Genomic DNA, 11157 nt, shown 5'->3' with positions numbered 1-11157 from the left:
CTGAGTGTTGTTAGATCAATAATAATAACAGCCAAACATTAAGTGTATATGAAAGTGTAAACAGAAAGACAAATCATTTATATTTATTAATAATTGTTAAGATAGTCCCTTTGTCTTGCTTGGTCATTGCTGGATCGTAAAGGCTTCTGAAGGGCTCACCCTTAATTTTGATTATGTTACTTCATTTATATAAAACACCTGAAGGAATTCACACTCTAACTCTTGCTCCAAGGTTTTATATAGATTATGTTCTGTTTGGCATGCATTAAGCAGAAAACTATATACAGGTTAGTTTAAATTCAGTTTCTACTTATCACCTTAAGTCTGCTAATCAATAGATTTGTGCGTTTACAGAATGAGACAGAGAAGAGTTATTCCTCTAGGGAAAAATATTAAATGTTAAAAGGCAACAAGGAGGTGGGACAAGGGAATTACCTTTTATCTTCAGAATGCAAGATCTCATCAGCAGATTTTGTAGGCTTTGTGCACTTTCCTGAAATTTAAAGTTTGTTATAATGCTAAATAGCCAATCAGCTCTTACTACCTGAGCAATAGCAAACAATTTGTCAGAGCTGAAAGTGCCCACTGCTAACTAGGGGGAGTAATTTTAATCTAAAAATGTTTTTGTGGTGGAAGGCAGTTATCAAATGTTCCATCTAGTTAAATAAACAAAAAGTCCAATATATAAATAGCCGTTCTCCAGCTTAAATTGTTCAATAATTAGCATCAATTTTAGGACTTATGCTTCCACTTAGGTTGTTAACAAGGGGGATGCAACAACTTTAGCATGTTTACCATGGCAGTTACATGAAGTCAAAGACAAAGGAGTGATGTCAAGTAGTCAAGACAGTTGACTGAGCCTGGTCTCCATTCTGCTCACAACTTTGATACAGATGTGCAGTGTTTGGTTTGGATAATACCACTTTACATTTGGGGCTTCCCTTTCCTAATCTGTAAAGAGGGTCTAATATTTAACTTTTCTTACAGCGCTATTTGAAAGTTGAATTAATCAAACTCTCAACCCATTGAGATTCTGAGATGAAAGACTATATATAAAGATTAAAAAGCTGTGCAAAATTCAACATGTTGTTTTGCAGTTTCACTTGAAAATGCTTTCCATTCTCAGAAGTTCAACACTACAAGGGATGGTAGCTTGGGCACACTTCTATGAACAGCCCACTATTTCTGATGCAGTAATCGGCCACTGTGAACATATTTATGCCTAAGGGGCAAGGAACAAACAGCAAACAGTGGAACCCTTAAGAAATAAGGATAATGTTTATCTACAAATATCCCTAGTAATAGAAGTGATGGGAACAACCAACCAAATAGGAAATGCTGTATATAACACTTGAGCAAAGTAGCTTCTAAACAGGATGTTTTAAAATTGCTTTCCTGAGGTATCAGCAAGTCTTTAATAGAGTTGACATTGACAATAACCGGAAATGTAGGAGGCTTGCCACTGGCTGAAGCTGTTATTGATAAAGGCTCTTTTTTTTCATACCTTGGCTCTCTACCCTGTACAAATGTTGACTAATAACTACCATGTTTCAGAGGTGGTTGTAGCCATGTTGGTTTAAGGACAGTCAGACAAGATTCTTTAGGTAAATCTGATATCTTTTATTAGACCAAAAAAATAGTTGGAAAATTGATCAGTGTTCCTCTGCCTAAAGAAGGGTGTTTGTACCCGAAAGCTTTCAAAAGAGAATTTTTCAAACTATTTACCTAAGGAACCTTGTCTAATAACTACAACCCTCATCACCAAGTCTAACTAGCAATCAAATGGGCATATCTTGCCTAGAAAAACTGTCACTCCCTTATCACACCAAGATACCCAAAGACAGAAATCTGCATCTTTATACTTTTACACTCCATCATGCCTAGAGATGTTATGGTTTTCCTCAGAAACCTTTATAAAGACATCACTACCTAATGTATCAGTTGGCTAGCTTAATGTAAGAGAGAGGTTGACTGCCACAGATGCTGCCAGGCTAAACAAGTCAGCAGGGGGATATTATCTAGTGTCTTAAACTTTTTCAGACTTGGAAAGCAAATATGAATTTTGAGTTTCCTCTTAATTGTGAAATAGCCTCTCCATACTGGATGCAAAGCATAAACTCTGCCCTCCTTCAAACCCTTCCACCCCACCATGATGCCTAAGGGAAACTTCCAATTGATAATAGTCAGTAGGGATGTCTGACACACTCCATTTATTTTATGTATGAACTAATTGAAAAGACATTTAGCTGTGCTCACACCTGATCTTCCTAAAGTTATGTTCTTAGTATTCCTTCCCTAACCTTCTCTCCTGATTGGCTGTTACAGTCACTTGCATTTTGTCTTAACTAGATTATAAACTCTTTGGGCGCACCCACACATGCAAGCACATGCATTTGCAGCAGCTCAAATAGAAGTGGTGCAAATTTGAGCTGGGGCTTTTTGCCTCAGTGCATGTGCCCAGACATGCACTTTGGTGTGGAGCAAATTGTGCCACTTGGGGCAAAATAACCCTGCCTGCCTCCTGCCAGATCTGCAGCCAGGGGGAGCTAGAACCCAAGGCTAGCACCTGTGCTAGCCCTAGCAGTATAAAAAACTGCCCTGGTAAGCAGCTCAGGGCTACTTGCTCACAGGAGCTTCTGAGGGAGGAGCCTCTGGAAGGAAGTTGGCCACTCCTCTTCCTGTCCCAAGCTGTTGCTGTTGCTGCAGGCTTGGTCTCAGAAACTTCTGGGGAGAAGATGGCCAGGCCCTTTCCTGCCTCTGGCTACTGCTAGCTGCTGGCCTAGTCTCAGAGCTTTTGTGGGTAAGTTGGCTGCACCCCTTCCTGCCTTGGGCTGCTGCTGCTGTTGCTGCACCCCCACGGGAGGGGCTCCTCTGCTGCATGCCGCTGTCCCCCTTGAGGAGGAACCCATTCTGCTGCACTGCATCGCACCCCAGCACTGTACTCTAGCTTCTGTACCCCTGTTCTGGCCTGCTGCCCAACCTGCCACCAAGCTGCAGTTGGGGACAGTCTGGGGAGGGATCCTGCACTGCCTGTAGGCCCCTCCCCCACCATCACTGCTGGAACATAAATGTCCCTTGCCTGCCTTGGCTGTCTTGGCAGGCCAGCCCCCACCTTTACCTTCACCTCCACTTTCACCTGAAGTACACCCTGAGTGGCTGAACTGGACAGCTACTACCACTACTGCTGCTGCTGGTGCTGTTGTTCTGCTGCTTCCCACACTCAGGAGAGAGGGAGATTCCCTGCTGTACCACCTTGCACCAGCTGACACCACACCTGCACTGGACTATACCCTAATTGACTGCATGCTCCTGCCCTTTTCCATAGCTGCCTCACTGCATCGGATCCTGCTTTGTTTTTCCTGCCTATTGCTCTAGTGTTGAGAGCCCGGCTGGAGGCCTAAGGGCCTTCTGGACTGATGTTCAACAAACAAAGCCCCTCCACTGCTCCAACTATCTCCTATAGCTGCCTCAGCAGCCTTCCCTTTGTGTTTTTGACCTTGTGTGGTAAGTCCTGTGGTCCACTCCCCCTGCCCTGGTGTTTGTTGTGTGGCTGAGTAAGCCAGTTCAGGTTTCCCCAGTGTGTGTGTGTCCTCCCTGACATTGCCCAAGTATAGCCCTCCCAGTTTTTTTTTTCTTTTGGGGCCGTAGCTCAGTGAACTTCAGCCCCCTTCTTCCCTGCCCCTATTAGATTCACCAGCCCCACTGGATACTTTGGCTTTCTTTATTGTCTTCCCCACCCTCATGTGAAACAATGACAGGGCAGGAAATTTATGAGGGAGCAGATGCCCCCACAAAACTTCCTCCAGCCCCCACTATGGGGGGGTAGATCCCAGCGAAGCCCCCAAGGGGATGCATACCCCTCAAGTCCCAACCCCGGAGATAGAGTCGGACCAACCTCCTCCTGGGGGTAGAGAAGCCTGCAACCTCCACTACAGGAACAGGTGGGACTCCAGCAGGGAGCCAACAGGGCCAGGGGGTTTCCCCTGGCCAGCCCCGGAGTGGTTCCCAAATCACCTCTCTTGTCATCAGGGACCAAGGGCAAGGGCAATGGGAAGGGCTCCTCTTCAGCCTCCTCCTTAGCTGGGGGTGGGAAGGGCAAGGGCCCTGCCTCCAAGCCTAGACCAGCAGCACCTGAGGGGACCAGGTGCACTATACCAGCCAGCACACCCACTCAGCCTGGCCCTGGCCCTAGCCCCAGCCCCAGCCACACCAACACAGTCCCCTGGTGGGGGAACCACAGCTATGCACAGGCAGCTGTGGGGCAACCCGAAGCTAGGGGGCCTGGAACCCTGCACAGAGTGAAGTGCCAACTACTCGAGAAAGAACCTGCACTTTGAGACCTGGGTGCAAGCCCTGGCTCCAGCAGTGGGGGCCCCCAAGATTGTGGCAGCCTCCCTGCTTTCATGGTCAGGTTCTTTTTCCTTGCCTCAGAGGCCGCTGCACAAAAAGTGGTGGAGAGGGGACTCGTGGTGGAGGGTGAGTACATCCCCCTCAGTCCCCTAGAAGAGCTGGGGACCAGGGTGGACCTTCCTCCCTATATCCCTAATTGGGCTGTGCTCCTCCAGCTCCAAAGCCTGGGGAGAGTTATCTCCCCAGTGGTGGCCCTCTCAATAGGGTGCCGAGAACCTGGCTTCTGCCATGCGTGTTCTTTCCATCACCTGAAGGGTGCCTTGCGATTCCTTTTCAGGGGGCCCTGGTGTGGGCTTTCTATACACTAGGGGACCTGTGATGCTTCTGGTGCTGTGCCCCAGAGCACTTGCATCACAAGTGCCCCATGAGCCAGCAGGAGAAGGCATCTGCAGGTCCCACTGGTGAGAGGGGTGCCCCTGCCACTGATACCTCTCCCCTCTCAGGCCCCTCTGGCATCCCAGCCACATCATCCAGCCCCCCTCTGAGTTCAGGACACCTTTCCCCCAAACCAAGTTTGGCAGGGTTCTGGGGAGGGCAGCAGCAGCCAAGGAGAAAGAGGGAGCAGGGCTGTCATTCCCCTATGGTAGCTACCCTACCCCTCCAGCCCTCATCTTCTCCTACTGGAGCCTGTCCACCTGAGGACCACCACCATGGCTGAGTGGGTGCAGGTCCCCTCTGGGTGCAAAGCCAAAAGGAAGGCCCAGGCGCAACTGGAGCCCACTGATGTGAAGGACTCCTGCCCCACTTCTAAAAACACCACATGGGGGGAGGGGGAAGGAGCGGCCCAGCTTCCAGGGGCCCCCCTGGTTGAGCTTGATACCCCACCCCTGGGAAATATCAAATGAGAGATCCCCATGGAGGAGGTTTCAGGGCTGCTGAATAACCTTGAACAGGAGCCCATGGAGGAGGCCACTCAGTCCACTGGCCAAGGCCTGTCCCCTGAGACCATGGGTGCCAAGGCTGAGGTTGAGACCAACCCAATGGAGGGCTCCACAAATGGACCGGGGGGGGGGGGGTCCTGGGGCTCACCCTGGTGAGTTCTGAGGGGGGGAAGTCCCAGGACCCAAAGATGGGCACTAATATCAACCTGGGGCCTGACGGGTCTCCTCTTCCCCCTCCCAGTCAAACTCCACTACTAACCCACCCAATGATCCCACAGCAGAGAGGGTTGGGTGGGGGTCCCCAGACCAACAGTCCGATCTTGTTGGGGACCCCATGCAACCCCCTGGGGTTCCAGCTCTGTCCTGCCATCTTGTGAGGGAACCCTGCCCCCACCCTCATCCCCCATCCCCATCCCAAGGGGCTGCGGAGCTCTCCCAATCCAAGCCAGATTCTGGGGTCTTAGCGGACCGGGGGTTTCAAACGGTACCTAAAGAGCCCACTGAACCCCAGAAGAAGGACACCCAAGAACCAGCAGGCTCCATAGAGCCTGCAGACCTCTCGGTCCTCAGGGGTGAGCTACTTGCATTTCTTGACTATGACTACATCTGCTAGTTCCCCAGCAAGGTACAGCTCACCTTAGACCATTGGGGAGATTTTTGACAGCATCCTTGCCACTGTGCAGGCCCTGCCAGGGGAAGGCAAGGGGCCCAAAAGCTGCAGTGCCTGGATCTATAGGCGGGCCCACAGTTTCATAGATGCCCTCTATACTTATAGGATGGTGCTGCATGAATTGGTGAAGTCCACACTGGGCATTGAGATGCACGAGGCCCATGCTGGACCATCTACTCCACCCCCTCAGCCATGAGGGCATTTAAGATCATGACCCTCAAAGTCCATGGCTGCAGGAAGGGTCTCCAGAGAGGCCGGGTGCTCTCCTTCTTTCAGGGGAGAGGCTACCCCATGGCATTCTTGCAGGAGACCCTGACGGCTGGCCAACGAGCCTAACTTGCGGCCAGAGTGGGGAGGCAGGGTCTTTTTTAGTCAATTCTCAGCCACTTCTTACGGGGCGGCCACCCTGTTCTCCCCAGGCCTGCAGCTGGAGATTCTCTAAGACGTTGATGTGGTGCCAGGCCACCTGCTGCACCTCTAGGTCCAAGTGCAGAGGATGGTCTTGAAGCTTCTGAATGTGTACGCACCTGCAAGAGACCTAGAGTTGGTAGATTTTTTCTGCCAGGAGGCCACTTACATTAGCACCCTTAACCCTCATGAGTGCCTTGTCCTTGGCAGGCTTTTAATGTCATCCTAGATGCATGAGACTGGTCAGGAAGGAAGCAGAACCAGGTTGCTGTGGGCATTCTTGGGGAGTTCCTGATGGACTACGTGGTGGATGTCTGGCATGCCTGTCACCCTACTGACCCCACTGCCTTCACCCATGTGAGGGTGGGGGTGGAGCAGGCATGCCACTCCCAGCTGGACCGGGTTTATATCTCCTTACTACACTTTGCCTGGGCCCACCTCTCTGGCATCCAGCCAACCCCTTTTAGTGATCACCACCTTGTCTGTGTCCAGGCCACACTGGGGCCTGGGCATCCAGGGTCAGCCTACTGGCATTTCAATACCATCTGCTGGAGGATGTAGGCTTCAGGGAGGCCTTCTGGGAGTTCTGGCTCACCTGGTGGGAGCAACGAACAGCTTTCCCTTCAGCTTGAAGATGGTGGGATGTGGGGAAGGTGTGCATCTGGCTTTTATGCTGCAGCTACAATTGGGGGCACACCCAACAGAGGAAGAAGATCTGGAAGCAGCTCAAGCGGGAAGTGCTAGAGCTGGAGAGGCACTTGGCCACCAACCCAACCAATCTGTCCCTCTGTGGAGAGTGTCAGGAGAGGCAGAAGAAGCTTCATGCTCTGGATGACCACTGCATCTGTGATGCATTTATCTACTCATGCATCCAGCTCCTTTGGGAGATGGACCGTGGCTCCTGCTTCTTCTATGCACTGGAGAGGAGGTGGGGGGCAAAGAAGTACATCACCTGCCTTCTGGCGGATGATGGCACCCCCCTTACGGATCCAGGTGAGATGTGCCAGCGTGAGCAGGCCTTCTATGAAGAGCTCTTCTCCCTGGATCTGACCAATTGCTGAAGCCTGTCACACCCTGTGGGAGGGACTCCCCCAGGTCAGCATGGGTGACCGGGACTGCCTGGAAGCTTCTCTCACTTTGGCTGAGTTTTCAGCTGCCCTCCACCTGATGCTTGGCAACAAGACACCAGAGGGCTGACCGTGGAGTTCTACCAGGCCTTCTGGGACATCCTCAGCCTGAACTTTGCCACAGTCTGAGCTGAATCCAAGGGAAGTGGGGAACCCCCCCTCATCATGCCGGCTGGCCATGCTGCCTTTCCTGCTGAAGAAGGGGAATCCCCATGACCTGAGGAACTGGTGTCCTGTGTCCATCTTCTGCATGGACTACAAGGTGGTAGCAAAGGCCATCTCACTGTGCCTGCATACCATGCTGATGGACATGATCCTTCCTGACCAAATGTACACGATGCCCAGATGTTCTATCTTTGATAAACTGTACCGGGTTCAGGACCTCCTGGAGCTAGTGCACCAGGAGGGCCTGTCTATCCTTGGACCAGGAGAAGGTGTTTCAGACACCTTCAGACAGAGTGGATCACAGGTACCTCATGGGCAACTACAGGCCTTTAGCTTCAGGCCCTGCTTTGTGCAGACTCTCCAGGTACTGAACACCTCTGCAGAGTGTTTGGTCAAGCTCAACTGGACTGTGACGGAGCCCATCCCATTCAGGAGAGGGGTGTGTCAAGGCTGCCTGCTGTCAGGACAGCTGTACACCTTGGCCCTGGAGCCTTTCCTCATTCTCTTGCAGAGGTGGGTGGCGGGGTTGATGCTTTGGGAGCCAGCGGTGCTGCTGGTCCTGTCAGCATATGCTAACAATGTACTTCTTGCAGTCCAGGACTCAGGTGACCTGGCGCAGGTGGAAGCCTGCCAGGCATTGTATTTGGTGGCCTCCTCTGCCTGGGTTAACTGGGTCAGGAGCTTTAGCTTGGTGGTGGGTGACAGGTGGCAGATGGGCTCACTCCCACCCAAGCTCCATGAGATCCGCTGGAGTGTGGGCTCACTGGTCTACTTGGTCTACCTGTCCTCCACAGATTCATCTCCACCAGAGAATTAGCACCAGCTGGAGGCAAGGGTGGTGGAGCAGCTCAGGGTGTGGGCTCCTAAGGCATCTCTCCCTACATAGGAGAGTGCTGGTGTTGAACCAGCTCATCCCGTCCATGCTCTAGAACTTCTTGCACACCCTGCCTGTGCCCCCTGAGGTTCTGGTGGGGCTCCAGAAATAGGCACTGGAGTTTTCTGGCCAGGATGACACTGGGTCACTGCAGAGGTACTGAGCTTCCCCTTGCAGGAGGGAGGACAGGGCCTGGTTTGCCTGCACAGCCAGGTCCTGGCTTTTCACCTTCAGGACCTGCAGCAACTGCTATATGGTGTCAGTAGCCAGGTGGCATGGGGCCACCTGCGGTGCACCTTCCTCTGCCACTTCCATTGGCTCCAATACGATTGGCAGCTCCTTTGCCTGTGAGGCTTCTCCCTGCAGGACCTGTGAGGGCTGTCAGATTTTCTACCAGGACCTCCTGTAGGCCTAGAATCTGGTCTCCACCTCCAGGTTCCCCAGAACACTCACCTAGGGTGCTGATGTGCACCCCCAAGACAAGACACTGGAGGGCTGACCGTGGAGTTCTACCAGGCCTTCTGGGACATCCTCAAGACACCTCCAGCTGGGGGTTCCAGAAGAGGGGTAATGACAGAGGCACCCTGGTTGCGACAGAGGTTGATCCTGGCTGGTGTCACCTGTATCGGAGAGCTCCTGGACTACAGTAGGCAGGAGTGGGTGGACCCCATTGTGCTGGCCCAGCCCATGAGTCTACGCATGACACGTATGACCTGCCCTCTGGTGCAGGAGGTGAAATCTGCCCTACCTCCCAACATCCTTGCCTTTGTTGACCAGGTCCTGCATGGTGGCAGACCCCACCCCCCTGTGACCTCCAGCCCATTGGAGTTTGTTGTGGGACTGGTGCCCCACCTGGCCTCATAGCGCTCCCCACTCCACCACCTGAGCCAGCTGGAGGACATGAAATCTGTCTGCTTTTTCACTGTTCATCACTGCCACCTCTACATGCTCATGTGCCGCACAATCCATCATGCCACCCTTGCGTCCCACCCAGACACCAAGTGACAGGACCTGCTTGGCAGAGCCATGGCTGGGGCACCCCAGTGGCTGAGTCTGTACTTCACCCTCATCCCGGGAGCCACTGGGGACCTCATCTGGTGGCTCCTCCATGGAGCCGTTGCCATGGGCATGTATGTGGCAAGCTTCATGGACACCCTGGTGTCCTGCTGCTTCTGCAGGCAAAGAGAGACCCTGGGACACATGACTCTTGAGTGTGCCAGGCTGCAGCACCTCCACCTCCAGAGGTTCTGGATGAATTTCACCCCCCTTTTTGTTTTTGGTCACCCCATCCACAGCTCCATCAGGTCCTGGGACCTCCTGGTCAACCTCCTTATGGCCCTGGCCAAGTGGGCCCTGCACTTGACCAGGAAGGAGGCTCTGGCCAGGAAGGTGCCCAGAGACTGCAGGGCCACTTTCCTCTCATTTGTCTGTTCACATTTCCAGGCAGAGCACCAGTGGGTGGTGTTCACTGGCTCCTTGAATGCTTTTGAAGACCAGTGGGTACAGCCTGGGGGGCTCTGCTCGGTGTCCCCCTCCAGAGAACTTCTTTTCACATTTTGAACCTTTGGCCCCCACATAACTCCTACTCTTTTCTTCCTTAATTGTCCCACCGAATAAATAAATACATTATCAGTTGTATCTTTCAAACTTTGGCCCCACACAGTGGGGGCTATTAGTTAACTAGGTTGGCCTTAAGGCCCTCTGCAAGATACAAACAGACAGAAGCTTCTGGGCCCCAGCCAATGGGTACCTGGGGACATGACCCCTTGTGCCAGCTGGACTGCTGAAGCAGCCCTGAGAGTCTCCTGCACCCTTTACCCACTGCAGCAGTCTGGCAGTGGGGGCTGCTGCCTGGCTGTGATATGCTGCCACCTGCAACAGCATGTGGCCCCAAGGCTGTGCTCCTGCCAGACCTGGATGGAGACTGCACAGCCAGTAGAGGCATTTGCCCCTCTGGGCAAGCTACCAGTAGGCTCTGGCTGCACAGCTGCCTTTGTGTGGCACTACTGCCATGTGTGCCCCTACTTAGCCATCTGGGCAGCTATCACCTGGAAGATTTTCCCATGTAGTGGCCTGCTTTGAACTGTCAAAGCATGTCCTCCTGGCCCTAAGTGGCCAGGAAGTCAGTCACCTTCAGTTCGGTCCCAGGTGCCAGCCCTGAGCGGGCTCCTCTGCCTGGGTCCTGCTATTTGCCTCACTAGCAGGAATTCCAGTGTTCCCCATTTAAAACCTGCAAAATCTCTGAAAAAAATCCCAAATTCACTCTTTAAAATACCCCCAAATCCGTGTTCCTCCACAATTAAAACAAAAGACCACTAGAGATGTATATCAGCGCAGTGTGACATGGGGGCCATGTGCTTTTAGGCAGCTCCAGGTTGTCACCCAGGGCTGCGCACTGCTCGCAGAGACCATCGGCTATATGGCCCGGGTCCTGTGTGGCCCGGCTGGATGGTGTAGGGCTCATGCACACAAGACCCGGGCTGGTCCAGCTGGCAGTCCCCATGAGCAGCGTATAACCCCAAGCGACAGCCCGGAGCTGCCTGAAAGCACATGGCCCCACACTGCGCTGAGCTGGGCTGCAGCAGCGTACTGTGCCAGAGGCTGCATAGATACCTGGAGGCT

Source organism: Crocodylus siamensis, chromosome 2 (assembly GCF_052110815.1).
Source record: "Crocodylus siamensis isolate JL-2025a chromosome 2, ASM5211081v1, whole genome shotgun sequence".
NCBI classification, from domain to species: Eukaryota; Metazoa; Chordata; order Crocodylia; family Crocodylidae; genus Crocodylus; species Crocodylus siamensis.
Note: the sequence above shows the minus strand (reverse complement) of the source record.